The following is a 24298-nucleotide window of genomic DNA, read 5'->3' on the forward strand; positions in this document are numbered from 1 at the left end:
ACAAAATAAGAAAGACATTCAGCGATCTATTTTGCACGGATACTTAATAGTTGCATAGTTACTTAATGATATTCACTATATTATGTTTATAACAATGAATATAAACGTTTTGAATTATTCCACAAGTAACGCAATTTTGAGCAACCAAAAATCCCAACCTTTATGGTGAACAATCGATTATTCGATTCCGTTTTCGCGTTAGGCATTTTTCCGCCACCCGTTAGGGATTCTCCGTTTCCCTTTTGTGTTTTTGTTTCTCTCTTTCGCTGGAACATAACGGACGTGTCGCTGCGTCGTCCTCCTCGTCGCGCGCGTGTGTGTGTGGTGTCTGTGTGTACTGAAACATTTTGGGGTCGTAGCAAATTGGAGAAAAATTCTTAATTATACAATACAATACTCGTGCTTGTTCTCGCAGCAAATCGAAGTGAGCTAATTGTGAGATTTGGCCGCAAAGGAAGAATACGAAAAGTTAGCTGAATTACGTGAGTAGCCAGTGTGTGAGTGTGTGAGCCAGAGCGAGGCGGCAAATCAGTACGGCGTGAAAGAGAAAGAGCAGCAAAATATAATTTGCTGTGAATGCCTCTGTGTGTACGTGCCTGTGTTTAGTGTGCATGTGTGCTAAAACAAATGCCTAAATTGCAACAAAGAAAATTGTATGAAATATACGAAGCGAAGAGCAGAGCGAAAGCGACGAAGAAAAAGAGGCTGCTGCTTGAAGAATAAGAAGAGGTGGAGAAGCAAGAAGAAGAGCAGCAGCAGCCGCCGCGAGTTTTTTTCGCGCGTGTGTTAGTGTGCATACAATTGTGTATGAAAAAGAATAAAAGCTAATCTAAAGTGTCAAACGTAATCTTGTATATCTCCGTGTTTCTTGCAGCGCTTGACAACGAAATTTATATTACATAGTAAATGCAAAATACAACAAAGGTTAATCATATTGCTTAATCAGAGAACTGCGGTTTCAAACGTCTTCGTCTTCCCCATCTTCTTAACTGGAATGCAACCAACACCAAACAACCAAAACCCACAACAACAATAGCAACAAGATCGAATGGAGTAAAACAAAAACCAAGAACTTTAAAAGAGAGCAGTGAGAGAGAGAGGCGTCGGCTAACGGCTTATCAATTGACAAAGCGCGTGGAGAGAGCGGGAGAAGAAGCGGAGCGCTGAGTGCGCGAAATGTGAGTAATATACTTTAAACCGAAAGCGAAATAAGAACTTAAGAGTTAAGACCGGGAAAAATCGGCGAAGAACTCTTCTGAAAACGTGTAATATTAACTTTGGTGTGTTCACTGGTCCTACTGTTTGCCTCTCCGATAAAAGCGGAAGTGTAATATCAGGCTCGGACCTTGGGAAAAGTCAAACGTATTTATTTATCGGTTTCCCATGTGCCGGATACTCCGCAATCTGGGCCAGTTAATTATAACGTGTGGGAAGACAATGGGCGTTCGCCCAAACAAAAGTGTCATATAAGGGCTTTAAATTTAAAGTGGATAATTTATAAGCAGTCGTTTGACATTTATGTTTATTTGCTTTAAACTCACCTTTATTAAACTCAGTATACAGAACAGATTTTCCATTCTTTTTAAACAAAGTAAAACTTTTTATTAGCACGGTCACAACGTAACTTAGTGTCAACTAAATGAATATGATATTTAAGTTTTGTCAGAAGTTTTATTTCTGAACATTGTTGTTTTTAAAAAATTATCGCTCATTTTGCCAACTAATATGATTAGTAACAGTAACAGTGCTCATGCTCTGAATTATGATTCGAAATGGGTTGCTAATGAATAAACATTGCCATTTAAATATTCATGCGAGTTCCAACACTGCTAAATAATTTACCAGTGATTTCTGTGATTTTGGTTACGTCCATTAAAAGTTTTGAATGCTGTCAGTGGCAGCAAACACAATCCAATTAAAGGAACACACAAGACTCGAAAAGAGCAAAAGTGTCCAAAGCCAAGTTAGAGGGGTTTTTCTTGTTGATTACAGGCAAAAGGATCGAAAACCAAAAACCAATTATGACCAACTAGTTGAACCGGCTATACATTTGTATTTGTCTGCATGTATGTATGTAGATTTAGGCCGAGAGGGATTTGGAAAACATGCGTGCTATTAGGCCACTTCGACTTTGGCCATTTATCCTGACCGCAAGTTTTCTGTCAATTAAAAGTTGTTGCAACAGCATCGACTGTTTTTTGTCATTCATCTATGTAACTTTTTTGCTTGCTCAAAAAGCGACTAAAAAGGATAACAAACGAAATATGCACAAGTCAAATTCCCAATAAGCTTCTCTGATTTGGCTTGTAAAATTTCCATGTTGTCTAAAAATGTTACGAAATAATAGTAATTAAAAGAAATCACTGTTACTGTGTTAAGAAGTTGCATTTGGCCCTCAGCACACCAGTTAACTTTAAGAATTGTTTAATACTTACATACTTGTGTTTTTACATCGTTTTCGAGTCTTTCGGTTCACTGTACTTCGATTGTTGTTGTTTTGGTTGCCGCTGCTGCATTGGATACACACGCACACATAGTCGCAAGTAAGAAAAACAGACAGCTTTGCTTCCCACTTTATCTCCTGAATTTGCTGTTGTTGCTTTACTTTGTTGTTGCCATTGCACTTCGCTCTCCACTCCGCCTACTGTTTCTTCCTCGTTTTCTAGCCCGCTTCTTGCTCATCTTCTTCTTCCTCCTCGTGGCAGCTTTTGATGCCTGCATATGTACATATGTGGGTATGTAAAGAAGAGATACCGTTGCCAGCTCATGCTTCTGTGTATTGGTAACGCTTTTTCTGTTTGGGTGCTTTTCTTGTCTTGCCGCTTCCCTCTTATCTTCCGCTTCTCTTCCTGGTTGATTCTTCTTCTTCCGTAGATTACGATTTTGCTTTTTGGCGCTGTTTCTATAGTCATCGAAAAAAACTCTTATTACAAATCAATTTCGATCGGTAAAAACTAAAAACTAGAAGCAGCACGGGTTCAGAAAACTGACTTTTCACATTGTTCGATTATAAATATATCCTATGAACAATTTCGGCTGCCTGTGTCACGGCGTACACTCACACTATTGCGAATTGGCTGTGTATCTATGTGGGACAGAAATAGTTGCATTTTGGAGGTCTGCACTTTCATGGCGGAAACTCGAAAGCGAAACAATGCCATAAATACAGCAAACACGCACACACACACAGCCGCCGAAACTAAAATAGATAAACAAATTCGTAAAGGAACAAGGAAAAACTTTTACAGAATGCGAGTGCACAGGGAATTCGTGAATAAAGATGAGGGGATTCTGTGGGAGGGAGTGGACTGCTGAAACATTTTGTTCACTGTTTAGAATTTAAACTTAAATTTAGAACAAAAAGTTCGAGAGCAGCTGGCGGAAAATCGGGAAAGTTACATACACATATAAACGGGAGAAATCAACAATGAAGGATACATAAATTTTTAAAATGTTTCAGGCGAAGAAGAAGAAGCGCCAACGATTAACTTTACATCTTTTGTATGCACGTCGTGAGCTTCGATCTTGTTTATTACTCTTTTTTTTTTATTTGTCTATCTCTGCCCCTTTCCACGTGTGTGTATAGTACTTTTTTGACAGTTGAATGAACCCAAGCATTTATTAAAAAAAAAGAAAAACAAAAAACTAAATAAAAGCTATCACACACAATAACAAACAGAAAGAGCATGCAAGATAAACGAAAAAAGCTACAGTTGAGGACAATGTTGTAGTTGTACTTGAATATAGTTGGGAAAATCAAATGGAGACAAGAAAATTATTAGCCCATTTGTTTTAGACATTTCATTGTAATTTAGCAAAATAAATATTCAACATTCCTAAAATGTATTTAAAATGTTTTAGCTAGCTGTGAAATGAAATTTAATTTTTTTTATACAGGTGTTCATTTGAATTCAAGGTTAAGAATTACGGAAAATTACGTTAGCTGTCTTTTTTACGACACAATGTTTGTACCATTTGTAAATGCCAAGTTTTTTTAAAGCAATTACATTTTTGACTACGCACTATTTTGTTGACCCCAGTTGTAGATAGATAGTGAGAGGAAGCAGGGCAGATAGAGAGGGAATGAGAGCGAGGTAAAGACGGAAAAGCGAGATAGAGAGACCTCACCAGTCAAGCCACAAAAAGTAATTTTGTGTTTGAGCTAGCAAAAAAGAGAAAAACAAAAACAAACTGCGTGCAGGCCTTTCAATAAATGGCGGCATGGGCGGTAGAATGGGTGGAAGAGAGGGGGGAAAGAGGAGCCCCTCGGAGGAGTTGGTGTGGAAGGGGGGAGAGAGAGAGAGGAATTGGGGTCCACAGCCAGACAGTAAATGAAGTTTACGTGGAGTTGTTGGCCGGCAATGTTTGCTGGCTTTATTTGTTTTGCTTGCCTCTCTTTTTTTCGTTTTTTTGTGCTGTGCAGCTTTTATTTTATTTTTATTGTTCAGATACGCTGGATATGCAACTTTGTGTGGGACATTAGATACAGGGAATTGGTTTCTGGTCAATGAAATAGCACAAAATGGAAACTGTGCGCTTTGGAATTGCAACTTGACTGTTTAAAAGAATTTAAGCCCAAAAATATGACATCAGTCTTCGACTAGCTCTTGTCGAACGCGGTTGTAAAAATTGAACGCTGCGATCGTTATCTTCTGTTCTCTCTGAGAACATTTTGGTGTACATTAGATATTTTCTGTTTTCTTCTTTAATTGTGATATTCGCAAAGGACTACAATCAAACGTTCAAGTGATGCAATTGGTGATGCTGAAGCATCTGCCGTTGAAAAAATGCGTACTAAAAGGAATAAACCACTAGTGGAGCGCCAGAACGAACGGGGCTCCAAGCAATTTACAAATTATTTTCGTCCACTACAAACTTTAGACGATGATAATGATGATAAACCTATTGAAACGGACACACTTGATGAAATAATAATCAAACCACCTCCTATAACATTAATTAAACAAAATACAAAATTTGTACACGAGCTAATGGCTAAAATTAAAACTGATGATTACTTTATTAAAACCATCTCAATTGGAATTAAAATATTTTTACCAAATATGGACTGTTTCAATGCAGCTTGTAACCAACTCAAGGAACATAACTGTGAGTTCTACACGTACGATACTAGATCAAACAAGCCATACAAAGCCATTTTATCCGGGCTGGATAAACTACCAATTGAAACTGTCAAATCCATGCTACAAAACCTAGGATTACAATGCACCGAAGTCAAAATTGTGGAAAAGAAAACTAAGTCTGATCATGAATTATTACTGTACATTGTTTATTTCGTAAACAAAAGTATCACAGTAAAGGAACTGCGCAAAAACTTTATGTATGTCAACCACACTAAAGTACGCTGGGAGTATAAAGTGAAATTGCAGAATAAAATTACTCAATGCTACAATTGCCAACTATTTGGACATGGATCAAATAATTGTTCAGTTAAAACATCATGTGCCCATTGTGCTGGATCACACCAGACTGCCGTATGTATGGACGTAAACAACAAAAAATGCGCTAACTGTAAAGGCGACCATCCATCGACAGAACTGACATGCCCATGCCGAATTTCTTATCTCAATTTACTTTCCAAACGCTCATCACAACGCATTGGAAGAAATAACTTGGAAGCTCATGGAATGAGGAATTCTAAGCAACACATCGCTCCATCTGCTCTCTTTGGAAATCAACCCCAGATCTCATTGCCTACTCAAACTAAGAGAGTGCAACAACTCAACTTTGGTAGCTATAGTAATGCACTCACCAATATTCATACTTTGCCTAATCCCAAAGCAAATATCACAAATGAAACTAATCTCTTTTCATGTGAAGAGATAAATTCTCTTTTGTCTGAATTAATAACAAGACTTAATGAATGCTCCAATAAGGGAGAGCAATTTCAAGTAATTTCTCAGTTAGCGATTAAGTATGTTTACACAAACAAATAATTTTATTGATAATTTGAATATTATGGCATGGAATGCTCGTGCCGTTAGAAACAAACGTATAGAACTGATCAAGTTCTTAGAAAATAATCACATTCACATAGCACTTATAAATGAAACGTGGCTGACTCATAGTGACCGTTTTAATATACCCGAATACACTATATACAGAAATGACAGGAAGGAAAGTAGGGGAGGCGGCGTTGCCATTGCAGTTAGTAACACATTGATACATGAACAAATACCCTGCATTAAAAGTCATGTTATTGAAAATGTAGGTATACAAATCAACACTGACTCTAATTCCAGTCTAAAAATTTACTCTATTTACTTTGCTGGAAATACTTCAAAATGTATTCCTAGTTCATGTGATTTATCTTGGGACCATAATCATTTAAAAAGTTTGTATAGATCTGATCTCCTTAAGATCTCACAAATAAATGGAAATTTTCTAATTTGCGGGGACTTCAACTCGCGCCACAGAGCATGGAAGTGTACCCGAGCCAATGGTTGGGGCAAAATTCTCAATGAACTTTCAGATCTGGGAAAATTCAGTATTTTGTACCCTACGCAACCCACATATATTCCGCATAACCATAAAGCAAAAGCATCAACATTGGACCTATGCCTCACTAATATCCCTAACCAGCTGGCTAATCCAGCAGTAATGCAAGAGCTTTCCTCTGATCACCTACCAGTGGTTATTAAATACTCTACAAATTTTATGCGCAATGTAAAAACATATCCGATTTTGGGAAGGGCAAATTGGGCGCTTTTTAAGAGAATTATAAATGAAAGGCTGATGGTTGAAGAGGTGGTTGTCAACTGCTCACAGATATCGACTTTGGATATTGATAATTTAATCGGCTCTTTCACTAGAGTAATCAATTATGCCTTTCTTAAAGCAGTCCCTCATAAACCTATACATCACTCCAAGCTTACACTCCCTGTACATATAACTGAATTATTTAAAACAAGAAATATTATCCAAAGACAATGGTTTAGGTCACGTCATCCATTATTAAAATCAAGATGTGATCATTTAAATTACATCATACGAAAAGAGCTTTTCATTTATAATAATGCAAAATGGAACAATAAACTTCAAAAGCTGGATAAATGCAGCAAACCCTTTTGGAATATAACCAAAGCAATTAAAAAAAGAAAACAAATTGTTCCGTGTCTAAGTAAAGCTGATGAAATATACGCTTCTGGAAAAGAAAAAGCGAATATTCTTGCTGATGTCTTTCAACTGAAGCATAATCTGACACATTCATATTCAAACCAAAATACAATTGACCAAGTCAAAATATCTTTACAATCTATAGCTGAAACCCCAAACAACATCGCAGAAATTTGTAGAGTCACTTATCCAGAGGTTTTTTCAATTGTAAAAGCTCTCCATACTAGAAAATCTCCTGGAATTGATGGAATACCTAATATATCCTTGAAAAACCTTCCTACAAGCGCCATTAATCATATTGTTAACATTGCCAATCACTGTCTTCAGGCAGGCTATTTCCCACGGGATTGGAAGATAGCAAAAATAGTTCCAATTCTCAAACCAGGAAAACCTCCTGATAACCCTGAAAGCTACCGACCAATAAGCCTATTAAGCGGTTTGTCCAAGATTCTGGAAAAATTAATTAAATTGAGATTGGTGAAATTTTTGGACATACACAACACACTACCAACGGTACAGTATGGTTTTAGAAATGGTCTAAATACCATACTGCCGACCTTAAAACTAAGAAATTATATTAAAGAAAGTATCCAATCCAAACAATCTGTAGGGCTGGTTACACTTGATATTGAGGCTGCATTTGATACTGTATGGCATGACGGACTGTTGCACAAACTAAAGATGATTGGAACTCCCATATACCTCATTAAAATAGTTCAAAATTTTTTGACACATCGATACTTTAGCGTTAATTTGGACAGTAGTCAATCTGCTAGACGAATTTTAAATGCAGGTGTGCCACAGGGTTCTGTCTTAGGACCTACATTGTTTAATATTTTTACACACGATATTCCACAAGCTACAAACTGTGTACTTTCACTGTTTGCTGACGACGCCGCTGTCTACAGTGCTGGTTTCTCGTACAGCGAGATAAATCAATCCATGCAGAGTTACTTAAATGAATTAGACATATATTACAAAAAATGGAAAATTAAAATTAACCCTAATAAAACGAATGCTATATTTTTTACAAAAAGAAGGAAACCTCGTTATCTTCCTGATAGACAGTTGCGAATACTAGACTCTCCAATACAATGGGTTGACAACATTCGATATTTGGGTATAATTTTTGATAAAAAACTAACATTTAAATACCACATCAACAACACAATTATGAAAGTTAATAAAATTATTTGCACACTGTACCCTCTAATAAATCGTAAATCTAAATTATCAATATCCAATAAGATCATAATTTTTAAAACAATTTTTAATCCAATATTAATGTATGGGTCACCTGTTTGGGGTAGATGTGCTCAAACTCATATCAAAAAACTTCAAATATGCCAAAACAAGCTGTTAAAATTAATAATGAACTTACCTTATTACACAAACACTAAGTACCTACATATAAAAGTAGGTGTACAAAAAGTTCAACAAAAAATACAATATTAACAATCTTTTGTTTCAAGTCTTAGTTTTTTAAGTTAGTTGTAAGTCAATTAAGGTTTTTCTTCTCCCTTGTTTTCCTTAATAAATAATAAATATTGTTATACAAAAAACTAAAAACAGGTCAACTAGACATAATTAATAAATATTTCAGATGAAAGCCTTAGCTAAACACTGTAAATACCTAATTATACCATTAGCTTTAATGAAATGTACATATATATATAAGGGATAAAGCACAAATAAATTAAATTAATTAAATTAAAAAAAATATGACAGACTTTTGATTATTTAAAGGGATATAATTTAATAATACTGTATTATTGAACTGTAAAGATGTAACAAGATGTTAACTACTTACAATGCTAATTAAAAGAATTTAATATAATATTAATATTTATCGTCTGTCCACGGAATAAAAGTGAAAATGATTTTTTCTTTGAAATTTCAGAGGTAGATGATTATGGTTTCGCTTCAAGACATCTTCGTGCGCTGTTGCCAGTTTTCAGTTTCTGTATGTGCCCAAAGCCTAATGTATTTTCACTCTCCTTTGAAGTGGGTTTTCGAGTGGATGTGGGTGGATTTTTTAAGTTTTTTGAGTATGCAGAGTGTGGGCAGAGGACGTGGAGAGATCCTCCTTGATTCTTCATGGTGGCAATGGGATTATTGTGGTCTTTGGTCTCACGTGAACGTCACATGCTCGTACGAAACACAATTCATTCATCGAATGTGGGCTCCAATCAGTTATATAAATTGAGGTCGTTCTTTGGCCTCTTCATTCCCTTTTCCAATTTTTCGTGCTGATTCGTCGTTTAATGGGCTTCGCTTAAAATCGAATCAGCCTGGGACACACAAGTTTATATATATATTCTATATATGCATGTACACACATATGTACATTAAAACCCCCTTTTGGGTCGTTGGCGAATTTTGGTCGCTGTTTTTCCAGCACGCATGACGCGCGCGTTTTTCGTGCTGCTCCAGTTTAAGCTTTAAGTTTTCGCTTGGCACATAAATCGATAAACGTTTGCTTAATTCTTTTCCTTTTTCCTTTACGGCTCCATCGGCCACACCTTGTGCTTTTGCAGGACGTGAACAGCGCATTGCTTTTTGTTTTCCGCCTTTGTTGTTTCGCTCCAGATTTCCATGCTGCCTGATTTTCCACTGTGGCAGCAGCTGCCAACGAAAAGGCAAAACAGCATAACATGTGTTTGAAAGCGAAGCCAAGACAAACTGGCACCGCCTGTCGGAGTGAATAAGTTTAAAAAAAAGAGAAAAATAAAAAACATAAATTTAAGGGGGTCCCGGTCCGATGGACCCTTCTAGGGTTAAAAAGAAAATGCAAGACGGCGGCAGCTAGGAAAACTAATAAAATGGCTTTTCCAGTTGTCTGCCAAACAAAGATTTACCAATTTCCCTATCGAAGGGCTACTTCGGATTGGGTACTTCATTCTTATTTAATTACTAAGCTTAAATTTTATAAAGAAATTTATATAGAAAATTTGAACTTATTTAAGAAAAAAATAAAGGTTTTCTTTACTGCTTAAATAATAATATACTGCTTAAATAATAATACTGCTTAAATATTAAATATTTCGTAAATATGTACCTTTATATATTTATTTATAGAGTGCTAATTTACTTATATGTATATACTTATAATTGGAACTAGAAATGATGCTGAGCAATGTTAATATTTAAATTAATTTAATCAGGGTATATAAATGCCTGCCTAAACGAGAATAAATAATATTTTTGGCTTTGTTTTTGATGTTTTTACTTCTCTTCTGATATAACTAAAAAACGGTGCAAAACATGTGAATTTTCCTTAGCTTTTCCTTTTTCTTGCAAACACGTACGAGGCGATGGAATCGGGAGCTTTTTGGGCTTCCATTTGGAGCCGTAATCTTTGATCAAATTGGGTGATTGACTGATTTATCAAGAATTTTGGCATGTGCCTCCGTGTCAGAACAGGCTGTTGCCCATTTCTTATTTGCTTTTGCAGTATGTATAAGTGATGAGGATTGGAATAAGACCAAAAGAAATGATATCTTTTGATGGAAAATTCGAACTATGGCCAATTAAACTTTAAGCTAGAAGTTCACGTTGTATAAACACCAAAATAAGTCGTTGATACCTTAAAACGCAACTCAGTTTCTTTAAGTTGGATAATGCCATCAAATGCTGACAAATTACATTTTCTTCGGGTTTTGCCGATTCAAAGGCCAATCCCATAGATAAACAAGATGTCAGCGACTGAATACGCAGAGAAAACAACCATAATTAGTGGTAGGGAGGATTGGGAATAAAATGGAATAGATAAGGAATCCTTAGGAAAACTTTGCCCTTTTCTAGCCGTGGCATAAAATTACATTATTTCTTTCATTCACGGCTATGTGGCACGATGAGGAGTAGAGATAGGTAAAAGTTTCTGGCAGATACACTGGTATTGCTTCCCAGCCTTTAACTATCTATCTTTTTGTATCTATCGGGGCGTGGAAAGTAAAAAACCACATGCGTTTGCTTGCAGCCAAGATAATAGCATTCGACTTTTGCACAAAGTGAAATGGCCTTGAAATTGATAGTACTAATCCATTAAGGTTAAAATTACTCGAAATACCGAGTGGCCCTAATCTGTAGCTCTAAAGTTCAATAGTTTAACAATAAAATAAACTAAAAAAAATGAATCTGCTATATATAAAATAATATTTAATAGTGCAGTGAAATAGTGTGATTTATTGAAAAAAAGCTAATCTTAAAAAAAGTTTCTATCTTTTTCCATCTCGATATCGATTCGCTATTATTTTGCTCGCCACTGTGTATCTTTGAGATGCTGCGGCATCCGTTGCTGTGGATAGATAGATGGACTTACTTAGCCGCTGCCGTTATGCTAAAATGCCATAAACATAAACAAGGCACACACATGTACTCTGTGCCTCATCTATATTCCCGGATCCCCTCAGCCTCCCCGGGCCCCTTGGGCCACATTCCTCTTACATGGCAACAGGGAAAATCGATAACAATTTACGTTGCGTTGTGTATATATACCCGGGCATATAAGTTATGTATTATGTGCTCGCCGTACATGCGCAAAATTCCACAGCCAACACACACACACACGCACACAGCTAAGTGCAACTTTTTCTCGTAGACAAAACAAAACAAAAAGCAACGAACAAAAGCTGGAAATCCAACACACCACCTACTTTGCCACCCCAAAAGGCCCACTCAAACGACGCCCACACTTTTAACACCCCCTACTTTTCCTTCTCCGCTTTGGGCTCCTCCTTTTGCCGCTTTTGCTCCTCTTCCCCCATTTCCCTACCTCTCTCAGTCAACGCTGTCATTATTTTCATTTTCAACTTTTTCTTGTGCCATCTAAGCCAGCAGAAAAGCACCCACTCCCCACCCACCGTTCGACCTCATTCACACAGTGAAAAGCTCAGCACACTTTTCTCAATCCCCCCGCCGCTCGGAAAATCCCTTTTCACCCATTACCCACCCCTCTTGCCCCTCTCGCTCGCAGCTGGCAACGCACATTTTGATAACATTTTTGATAAAAATAATGCGGCAACAACGCCCCAAGCTCAATTTTGGGTAGAGTGGGGTGGGTGGGGTTGGATGGCACTGTCTGCTGAGGAGGCAAGGTGGATGGAGGGAGGGTGGGAGGTGGCCCTGGAGGACGGGGGAGACGTGCCAGGTCAGTGGGTGGCGGTTGGGTGGGCTGGCATCTTGTCTGCAGCTGTAGCTGTGCGTTTGTGTTTGTGTAACTAGTTTTTGCGCCCATTTTTACTTTGGCATTTTTGGCGCTGCGCTGTTGCCGCTCTTCACACACAGAAAGAAATCTGGCATTAAAATATATAGATTGTTTTTGATAAGAATATTATTTCTGATTTACTAGCTAGTAGACTTTTTAAGAGGAAGTAAATATTCCTGGAAATGTATGTGGTAATGAATATTTCCCAAAACAGTTCTGATTATGAAAAGATTATTTATTTTTTTATTCGGAATTAGAATTGTCTTAAAAGTAATTTTGTAATTTTGAATCTGTGAATATTTAGCTTGAAAATTAGCATGCCATCTCATCGACCAAATATTGGCAAAGGAATTATTTCTGTGTGCACAAGCTAGAAGCTCGAGGCTCTAAAGGCTTTTCGTATAAGCCATCTTGCTCTGGTTCACTTTGATGCTGATAATTTAATTCATTGAATATGAAGATAGATTACGAGGGCTTCGCTTTCTCCAGGCCAGCATTTTCTTGAAATTACTTCAAGTTTGTATTACCTTTAAGTGGAATATTTTGTTGCTAATATGACTAATTAAGTTTTTGTTGGCTTAGCTTCTTGCCAGTTTAGATATTAAAGCCCAAAGTCAAATGTTTAAAACTTCTCGCCCAACTTGAAGTGTTTTGTGATAAATTGTGGCGATAACAAAGCGAAAAGGAAAACAGGATGAAATACGAGCGAGATTGTAGACAAAACATCCTAATGGCCAATTAGATGGCTCAAATTGTGATAGCTTATCCGTGAAAATGAAACTTTGACTTAGCTAAAGTTTAATTTAGGAACAATTTGATTTGATTTAAACGGTGTATTGTCCTATCTGCAGACGCATTATTTAAAAGCACTTAATTGTGATGCCTTTAAAGAGAATCAAATTAAATAACAATGCTTCCCACTTAATTTCAACTTTCTCATGTTCTTTAAACATATTAAAGTTCTTGCCTTAACATTTAACTTGAAGCACACTTGTAAAAGACACAAGGACGATGAATGAGGAAAATTTGCCACGCCCATCTCTTTTCATTCGCTGGATCACATTACAAATAACAACAAGGGGCATCTCGAGCCCAATTCCCAAGCCACCACCCACCATCTCCTTCATCCATAACTTTGACATTTTCACATTAATTGAATGCAAAGTCAACTTAAACAAAGAAAAGAAAATCAAATAACGGGAATCCGCCCTGACGTCCTTGCCAAAAGCTTCAGGGAAATTTAAATGCAGACGCCATTTTCTATTAGTCCACACATTAAATTTGATGGCGCGCCTTCTTATTCCACAGCAGAATATCCTGCCAGGACAGACGCACCCACGACACCCTCGTATCCGCTCCCACAAAAGTTTTTGCGAGCCCAAAATAAAATCAGGCGAAACAGAAGCCGCTGCTCCCTGCTCCTTGCTCCTCCAGCTGCTCCGTTTCAGCCACTTCGTCCTTTTGGCCATCTTCGTCCTTCTGCCGCTGACAGCGCCCAAAATCACTAAGGCAGACACGAAGAAAGCGAAATGGAGAGTGAGCAGGGAGCATCTCCCCGTTGAACAGTTAGGGCCAAGTTAATAGAACTTGTAAGCCCTGACATGCTCCATTGAAATGGTAAAGTGCAACTTATTACATACTTTCAACATGTGGCATTTATTCACATTGCAATACTTAACTAATAGTGTTAGTAAAGTGACCGAATCTAGTAACTTGACCTCGGCTGTGCAACAAAGGGCCCACCAACCTCTAAGGGCTCTACTTTTTCAGCTGCTGCTTTGCAATTTGAAATATTTTGCCAGGCACCGCCCAAAAAAAGTTTCTTCGGGATTTAGGGGAGGTGCGGATGAGGGGGTGATGAGGGGGTGGGCGTTGAGGGAGTAACTCCGCAAAATGATTATTTTTCATGCTTTCTCATTTCGTTTTACTGCCTCCGTTCGCACACTCACACACACACAAAGTCAAACACACTCTCGCGCAGTCGGAAACTTTCACAATAATGCTGCCTTGGGGGTTGCTGTCGCTGCCAGCAGAACGAACACCGCCCAACCACCCACCCACCACCCACCAGAAGAGGCAGAAGAAGGAGCGGTCGCCTCACGTGCGCTGCCTTCGGGAGCAGCGACGTCGGCAGCGGCATCAGCATTGTCTGCCCTTGATTTTATCGATTTTACACCGCCCCACCCCTCGCCCTTTGGCCTTTTTCGGCTGCTGGCAGCGACGTCAGCGCCACTCGAAAACTAGTGCTGCCCACTGTGGATTACCACGTATGTAAGTCCGGGGGATAAGATTCCATTAAATCGCCAGATGGTAAGCACAAATGCTTTATTCTTTCGAGCGACTTGATGTTTTTCAAAGTTTCAATTTCTCGCACGTTTGTAAGGTAAACAAATGTGTAAACAACTGGATTTTCTTGAACGTAGCCAGAAGTGGAAATTCAATATTGGTATGATTTTAGGAAAGCAAGATAATTCAAATATTTTATTCTTTAATTTTAGCTAATTCATGATTTGGAAGGGGAGAGAATTGTAAAAAATTTAAACTGTTTTGCAAATAGTAAATGTATCATTTTGTTTATTTGTCTATGCATTAGCAATAAAACTTTCTCTGTACTATATAGTTACTAATTTTAGATAGTTAAGATAATGAAAAAGTTAATGAGAAATGAGCAGCACTTCAGTTAGTTCGAACATAAAATCCAAAAATAGCCAAAAATACATATTATCCTTGAATTTAGCCAGATCTGTCCGGAAGATAGCTAAATTTGCCACACATTCATTCATTCGCTCGGTCCGTTCTTCTCTGTCCCTCATGCTCGGGCATCCCTTTCCCACACACACACACACACACTCATAAAAGTGGCGCACAGAGGCTAAGCTCTTTGCACGTGTATTTGTGTGTTTGTGTATTCCCCGGCCGGCTCCTTTCTGCCTTTCTCCGCTTCTGACAGTCTCTCTCTTCCTTTCTCTTCCTCTCTGTTTTGTATATTATGTGCCTGGCTTGTATTTTATGTGCTGACTGCCGCCTGTTTCGTTATTTATGGCATTTAACCCCACACGGGCGACGGGGGACGTGCCACCCACCTCCCAACCACCCATCCACTCACTGAAATTGCTTTATTCAACCTGATACACAGACACATTTACATGCGGCTAGTGACTATGTGTGTGCGTGTGCTTTAATCTTTTGCCGGCAAAAATGCTTGGCAGCGTTTTAAATTCATGGCGCTATCGACCATTTTTGGTGCATTTAAGTTTTCCAATTTTTCCGTTTAAGTGACCAACGCCCTCGTTTCCTCCTCTGTCTCGCTCTCAGCCTGTGTCTGCCTCGCTCTCTCACTTTCTGAATGCAAAATGTTGTCCGAGGTCCGGTCTAAATGGCTTTTGCAATTAATTTTCAAATGCTTTGCTAGTTTTATTTGGTTTTAAATTATATACATCTATGTAAGCCATGGTGCAGGTGCATTTTGTGTGTGTTTTTCTGGGCAGTCAGTTTAATTTATTGCTATTGAGTGTTAAAGTGAGCCAATCAATTGGGAAATGGAATAGTTAAAGCGCAAATATAGCAAAATTATTGAATCTACTCAAGAGTGTATCCAAATGAGACATTTAAAAGTACATTTTCTGGACTTGAATTTTCATTTTCATTTATTGTCGGTTGTATCTAACATAGTCCGGTATGTAGGTCAAAATAACTTAAACGGTATTTAGTGAGACCTAAATGTAATAAAATGTAGTTATATTATTACAATAAACGTTTTATGTAAGGCACAGAAGCCTTTGAATTGGATTTTTTCCAATTTCATTATTTAAAAAGTAGTTACAAAATATGTATAAAGCTTTTTCCAAAGTAAGATAAGAAAAAAAAAAAAAAAGCATTTTTCATTGAAATCTTAGGACCTTGAAACTTATATCTTATAGTTAGGGGACGCAAATATTATCTTGAATAATTTATTAGAGCGTACTGGGAAAGTATATCAAATCAACTTTTGTTCAGGGTCAAGAAAAGATTTCATTACATTTTCAAGCAGATAACATAAGTCGGTTTAATCAAAAAACTTCGTTTCTTGAAACTACAAAAACAAAAAGAACTTATATGTAAATGACGTTTAAATGCTGCAATTTGATTGTTTATCTAGCTTCTGCCATCAATACCCATAACTTCTTGGCTGTCTTTGGTTTCTTGGCTCTTTAGCTTATCGGATCTCAACTTCTTACCCTCTTTGAATGAGTGTGTTGCCCCCTGTTTAGATCGGCATAAAACAATGGCTAAATAACACAAACTGTCTACCGAACACGCCCATTTTTGACAAAGGGCTATTAACACCATTAAACGGTAAAGCCGGTAAAGACGGGAAAACGAGGGTCCAGGGTCTTCGGTCAGACAGAAACGGTTCTATAAATTGGGTGTGGTTCAGGTTTTTCACCCGCCTTCCTTTAAAACAAAACGCAGCACGCCGAGTGTAATAAAATGCGAGTCGCGTGCTTGGTCGTCATAAATATAAAACTCACAGGAAGGAAGACGCAAGTTAACCCTTCGTAAAACCCGCCCCTGACCTCCCATTCGCTGCCCATAAAATTCCAAGGTAAAGTTCTTAAAGTGCACAGCACTTGAAGTCGAATGTAAACATGACAAACTTGTCCTTAAACTTTTTGCACACACTTTTGCGCTAGCCGTCTCTTTCTGCTGCTGGTCTGCTGTCTCGCTCTTGGCTCAACGCAACCCAACTCAACTCAGCTGAAACTCATTCAGTGCATTTCATTCCACTCGACGTCGCGACTTGCCGTTGACAAGCCCTTTTTACGCTTTTGCACTTTTATTTATGCGATAAAAATAAAGCGATAATAAATGTGGCGGGACAAAAGCGAAAAGTTATTGCACTCCACCCGTCCCGCTCACGCGCAGCTGGTGTGGCCGTCTCTTTCTTGGGCATCAACAGCTGTTCAACCTGAGAAAGTTACTGCAGCAAAAGTTCAATTGCCTGGCTGGCTAACCAACCCCTCCCTGCCGCCCTGGAAAACCCGTTCCTCTCCGCCACTGCACTGAATTTGCATTATTTATTAGCTGTGACTGTGCTTCGTTTCCATTTTGCATGTGTTGCGTAATATCCGCCGAGCCACTCTGTTATCAAGGGGGAAAGAGACAGCGAAGGGTCAGATATAAAAGAGATGTAGAGAGGTAGGTGTAGGTCAGGTCTAAAGGGGAAAATCAAATTACAAATTAAGTAAAAATCGTTATAATCCCGGAACCCAATGCATTTGCATTTTCACGTACTTCAACAAAAAGGGTAATTGATTTATGATCTATTATAAAAACACGGTTTTTATTCTCGTTTTAAGTTAGGAATAACAAAAAATGTGATCAAATATCTTTCGTGTTCCGCCTCTAGATATCATCATACCAAACCATCAATCAAGTAATCCATATCGAATGAATAAACTATAAAGTTCTTCCCCGCAGAAGTCGCTGGTTTGATATTTCCCTCGATTTGCATATGGAATCAGTTTAAATTGTGACAGGCGTTTCCCTTCGAGTATTTTAATGACAGCAGATATAATAATAATACCTGCACCATCGATTAATGGGATGGATTGCCCCCTTTTCAATAACAAGTACCGTGAATTACTCAAGCGATGAGAAGGGGATTCAGTTCAATAGAACTTGGCTATACAATTAGAGGGACCAGCGAGTTAATTACTTACTTTTCATTTGCACATATTTGCAACCACTGTGCAACTTTTTTGTGGTTCACGGTTGGTTTTTGCTTCTACTTTCATTGTATTTAGCAAAATCAAACGCAATGGATTGTAATGAGTATTAGAAATTTCTAATAATTTTTAATTTTTTAAAAATTGTCCATGCCTGAAATGACGAGTTAAATCCAACTTATGTTTTGCAAAACTAGAAGTTGAATGTATAAATGTAATATTTCATATGCTTATTTTGTATATTTCCCCATAAGTAATAATTAATTTGATCATGGAAAACATTGTAGACTCGACGTCAGTGAATATTTATACTCATTTAACAAATAAATAAAATCTGTGTCAAATAAACTTGGCATGTTTATGGCGCGTTCGTTCTCTTTGCATGGCAATTTTATTATTATTTTTTTTTTTAGCTGACTCTTTTTGTCTCATACATACATTTAGGGGAAGCGAGATGGAAGGAGCGGTTGACCTGCTTTTTAAAGCGGCGCGTGATTCACGAAAGCGGTACCAAGTTCAGGTGGAATAAAAGAGCAACGAACGAGTACACAAAAATAAAACCGATGCTAATGCGTATATAAAAATTGCATTTTTATTTTTCGCCCCAGTAGATGGCGCCACGTTGGCTTTCGTGTGTGCGTGCAAAATGCGATAAAAATCGCTCACGAAGAATTCTGATGAAAAAAAGACGCGAAATGGGCATACTAAAAATTATAACAGAAACAACAACTGATGTCTGTCATTCGTTGTTGCTGCTATTGTAAGTTATTACGCCGGCATATAACGGTAAATTGTATGCGGCTATTACAACACACACACACAAACACATACATGCTCGCGTGGACAGGTGACTTGCGCGTGCGAAAGAGATGGCGTTTGAGGAAACTGAAAATTTGCCACCGCCGCTTGCACTTTAATTGGAAAACATGCCAAGGCGAGAGGAAAAATATACATAAATAAAACCAGAAAAAATTGAAGCAAGCGAGGCGCACAAAAAAAATGTCAAACCAAACACGAGTGTGCCAGACAGGTTGTTGCTAAGCGTGTGTTTGTGAGTGCGGAGAAAAAGGCTCAAATGAGACTCCAACTCGAAATTATTAAATTGCAGACGACGCTCCACATAGTCGGGCGGGGGCGTAGGGGGTCAACGGTGGCGCGAGGGGCGTGGACGCACAGGGGCGGCAGGCAAGTCACGCACCAAACGAGCGAAGAAGGCGAGGCAGCAACCCTGAGCAAAAAGCGGACGAGGCGAGAGAAAACAGAGCCGAGAAAAGGCCAAAATCGTCTGACTGAGCTGGAGTTACAGTCGTACCTGGATATGTCTTCCACACAATTTATAATCCATGCAGTTCTCTGTTATTTATGACAATAGAATACATTTCACTTCTAGTCATTTCAAAATGAGATGTTTGAGCCAAACTCGATTTAACTAGAACTTGTATTAAAGTATTTAATACAAAAGTATCGTGCATCTAATCAATCGCTCCATCTGAGTTTAATCGCTGGTTTGAGTTTAATTCCATACAAGCTAGCGAATGAATAGAACAATATAAGTTGTATTTTAACTAAAATGGTTCATGTTAATTAATTCCCGAAGAAGCTCCAATCACCGAAGTCGCACTGTAGTTCGTTGGGCTCTTAAAATGAGTGAGCGAGTGAGCAGCAGCAGCAGAAGAAGAGCAGCCCTATAGGAGCGGTTGTGGTGTGTGTGTGTGAGCGTGATAAAGGTCGTTGGCCAAGCAGCGGCGACAACAACAATGTTGCCAGAGAACGGGACAGCGAAGTATGAAGAGGGATGTTCGTACAGAGAACACTGGCGATGAGCAACAAACACAGGGCGACGTATTTAGCCTAAGGGCATGAAATGTATTGCAGGTTTGTCAGTCGCTAGATGTTGTTGCTGCGTTCGCTGTTGTTTTGCTGTTCTGGTGGGCTATGTATAGGCCGCGTCGCCTTTTGGTCGTCTGAAAAAAAACACGTTTCCTGCACCGACAGCAACTTCAACAACACCAACACACTGAATAGGCAAAGCCAACAAACCCACAAAACGCAGACGGCGAAGGAGACGAAAAGAGTAGGGCGGAAAGAGATGGCGGATTCCACTTTGTTTGGGTGTGTGGGGCAGCCTTTAAGGCCAAATCCGAATGGGACTGCGAAGTCGTAGGGCTTTAAAAATCCGCGAGATATGAGCCCATTATCCAGGGCGACCTGTGAACGTTGCGAGGAACGTGCTAATGGAAGTCCAAGTTCAAGCTAAATGGCTAAATACTAGATACATTTTTTGTACCCATTTTTTGTAAGTTAAAACATAAAAGTAACAATTAAATGTTTATCAGTTTTTACAGTAAATATGCAGTTTTGTTACTCTCAAGAACTTCAGCATACAAATTGTTAAAGCAATTGGGCAAAAGAAACGGGCGAGACCTTGTAATATGAGTTATAACTAGTTGCCAGGGGCACTAAGCCACTGCGATTAGCTCATGCGAAGTCTTCTAACCAGCGGGGAGCTGAACAAGCCCAAGTTAATAACCAAATTCCGCTGAAGTTGCAAGTTCAAAGCTGAAATTAACGTAGCCTTAAGGCAAGCACGCACACTTCAGCGACGCTAATGCCAAATACTTTAAGCAATGACCTTTAAGTTCCCGCTGCCAGAGTTGAAACCGTAAAGTGGTTATAAATTATAGGTTGTCGTAGCGATAGAGAAACACCAAGGCGAAATGCATTGCATAATCGAGGCAGCGTCAACAAAAGTAGACGACAAGTAGAACTTGTTGTCATTTCCTTATTTAACGTGACACTTGTTAGCAGCGCATGCAGTGAATTGCATTGAAATTGAGATGCTCTCCATCTTCTCCCTCGCTCTGCGCATGAAATGAAATGAACACCTGCGTTGGGCTTTGTTCGGTGTGGTTTGTTTTGGTTTTGTGAGTCGCTTTTTTTCGGGCCCCACTGTGAGGTGTGTGGTACGTGACTATCACTCGATGCAGTTATGCTGCTATTACGTAGTCTGCGCACTCACGGACACCAACGCCAGTGCAAGCACCAGCACAGCCGCAGATACAAATAAATATACAGATACATTTACAGGCACGCACGAACGAACACCTGTCACGAACACAAACTCAACTCGTTCACACTATCGGAAACCCACCGTGTAAGCGGCGATCTAATGCTGCGGGCTATCAACGCACATCTCCTCACAGCACTGGTTACTATAATAGATCCCTTACTCTGTCTCAACAAAATGTAGTACAGAAATTATTTATTTGTATCTTTAAGGTTTTAAAAGCCTTTTAACCTGCAACTTCGATCTAATCAGTTATTACTAACATACTTTGATTTTATTTGAAACCGTACTATGTTTTATTCAGGATAAAACTATTGTAGCAAATACAAATGCGAGCAATTAATGCTTATAAATACCCCTTAGAAATAAATATCAAGATAAAATACACCTTGATTGCACTTTGCCATATTTATTACATAAAGACAGATACCTTCGATTCATGTTACACCTGGCTATCTGTGTTATTGTTCTGACCACAATTGTAGTCTCTCAAGCAGCTGCAGATATTTTTGTGCTGCTGTTGTCGTTTCACTTCCCAATCGTTCCTGTCTGACGTTCTTCCTCCTTTTGTTTTCACGTTTTTCATATTAAAATGTTTGAAATTCTGATTGGAGTTCTGCCGCTGGCGGTGCAGAGCTGCCAACTGCTTTGTTTGTTTGCTTTACATTTTTCGTTAGTTGCGTGAGCGCTGTTGCCAAACTTCAGGCAGCAGCCAGCCACCGAATCTTGGCTTCAATTAAAACAGGTTTTCCATGAGACATTGCTCAGAAATAATCATGATCGGAATGATAGGCCCCTCCCCCCCTTCCTCCATGCTTTCCTCTCCGTCTTACATGGGGCTTCACTTGTTGTGTCTGTTTTTTGTTTTCATTATTATTATTGTTAAATATGTTCACTGACCTTTGCCGAATTACCAGTTTCTTTTTTGCGTAAAACGTACTTTTGTTGATCGCGTATGGCTGAAAACGTTTTGTATTCAAATTAAATACATAAACAAGTCGGCATATTTTCTTTGTGCTCATATACACACACACTGTGAGTCGAGAGGTCGACCTTCAACTTGATTTTTAATTAAGTTCGGTTCAATGAACTGAAACTGTCAACGTCTGCTCTGCTGTATGTTTATTTTAATGTTTCCTTTTGGGCGAAATGCAAACACAAATGGGTTGCAAACAAATTATTTTCCTTTTTTTTCTGTTGGTGTGAATATGGTATAAGAATGCATAAAAATATATTAAATAATTAAATTCAACTAAAACAAAAAATCTGACTTATATGAGACTTGCATTATTAAGAAGCCTCTTTTTACTGTTTAATCGTATGCAATATTTCATCTTACCTGGGTTGAAACTTCTGATTAATATCAATATACTGCCTCTAAGAGTTGCCAAATTTCAGTAGGAAGTTTAGTTACAGCTTCACTTGCCTTAATACTTTCTACACTATGCTTTCGTTTTACCTATCGTAACTCATCTCGGCTTGCAGCTTCCCATCCAATAGCTGTGTGTGCTAGCCATAATTCATGAAATTAAATCGCTTTTCTCAACTTACTTTGTACCTAGCCTTCCTCTATTTTTTTTTTCTCAGCGAACATTTCTTTTACTTTAGTTTATGGCTCTTTCTCTGGCGTTTAACCATAAATTTTCAGCCTCAACCTCAAACAACAAATTTTTTTCAATTTACATTTTTTACCATATTTCATCTGACGTTCCTCCCGGAAACACCAGCCCCTTTTCTTTACACACATTTATTTTGCTCTGTCACCAGGCAGCAACAACAGAAAATGTTTCAAGAGCGCTGTCACACCACCCATCCACCCACTTCGCGACCCACCAAGTGGAACTCCAGACCATCAGGAGGTTCCATAGCACAAACCCTGAGTACAGAATTCACGCTCTAACTCAACCCGAACCACCCAACAATGTTAGACAGATTTTATTACGGCGCTTTTGCTACTTATCCGGAAATACTCGTCGCACTCCTTCCACATCCGTGCACAGAGAACAAAGCAGCAGCGTAAAATCATCGATATTATTTTAAAAATTTAAGAATTCTGTTGAATTTAACGTAACAGTAGTTCCTTTTTTAGTGATCGCTTAATTTCTTGTTATTTAAAGATACAAATACTCGCAGGATAATGAATATTTACACTTTTCTCTCTGCACTGGCATTAAAGCATTGCACCTCAACCATCCCCTTGGGGACAACAGCGGAGTCGCTGTCATTCCTGGCTGGCAACCCTTGTGGCAGGTTCTTCTGCTACACACACCATGGAAAATTGTTGCACTCCTGCCGCTCCTTGGGAAAACCCCGCACCGCACGCCGCTCAGCCACCCCGTGGGTCAGCATTGTTCGGCTTTTCCCATATAAATTTCATCAGTAGTTTGGGCAACCACCGACCTGACAAACGCTACCCAGGAAGGATGTTTCAATTTCTATTTTGTTTTATATACTTTAGCTCCGTCGTTTGCTCTGTTTTTATCGGTCGTTTGAGCTTCTGAAAGTGGCAGGGCAACCCTGTCTGCGCTTGGAATAGAGAAAATTGGCAACATCGCTTTCTATTCTTGGGTTTTCATTCAACTCTGCCCGTTGGCCCTTTTGATTTTGTTGTCCTCCATCTGGGGGTGTGTATATTGTCGCTGTTCTTTTGATTTGGGTTGGGTTGTTGGTTTTCTTTTCTTATACTTTTTATTGTTGTTTTTTTTTTGTCGTTTCTGCCTCACGTCGTTATTTCGCTCTACATTATTTTCTTTTAAGTCTGTAATTTAGACAGGCTTTTCTCTTATTTATTTAAGGCGTGCTGCAATTTCCTTTGAGTTCCCTATTGTATTTTCAACATGTTTTAGTAATGTTATTGGGCCCAACGGTTGCTTTTGGGTTTGCGTTTCGCTTTGATGGAGACTATATATATTGTTATTTGTGTTACGAGCATTGGACCTTTCCTTTCATATGTTAAAAAAAAAAACAATGCTATCGTTTACACTTTTTTATGGAACCACACGAATTTCAATTGAATTTGTTGAGCTATATAAAACATAACTAGTGCATCAAACAAATCTATTTCACTTTTGAATGTTCAAGCACACGTGTGAAACACTGTTTTTCAGTAAACAAAGCACGAGAATTGCTCTTTAACTTTAAAGCCCTCCAGCATTCGTGCAGTTTTCAATTAGTTAGTTT

General features: G+C 38.6%; 1 protein-coding gene across 2 annotated transcripts in view; it reads left to right on the forward strand.

Annotated features, from left to right (window-relative positions):
• Positions 1 to 255: 255 nt before the first annotated feature.
• LOC6614114 (histone-lysine N-methyltransferase, H3 lysine-79 specific) overlaps positions 256 to 24298 on the forward strand; it is a 42908-nt gene continuing 18865 nt past the window's right edge. The window contains exons 1-2 of one of the 2 annotated variants that reach the window (XM_032721976.1): positions 256 to 482; positions 875 to 1178. The gene's annotated coding sequence lies outside the window, so the exon portion shown is untranslated. The remainder of the gene's footprint in view (positions 483 to 874; positions 1179 to 24298) is intronic. The other variant, XM_032721975.1, reaches the window with a different exon arrangement.

Source organism: Drosophila sechellia, chromosome 3R (genome assembly GCF_004382195.2).
Source record: "Drosophila sechellia strain sech25 chromosome 3R, ASM438219v1, whole genome shotgun sequence".
Taxonomy (NCBI): domain Eukaryota; kingdom Metazoa; phylum Arthropoda; class Insecta; order Diptera; family Drosophilidae; genus Drosophila; species Drosophila sechellia.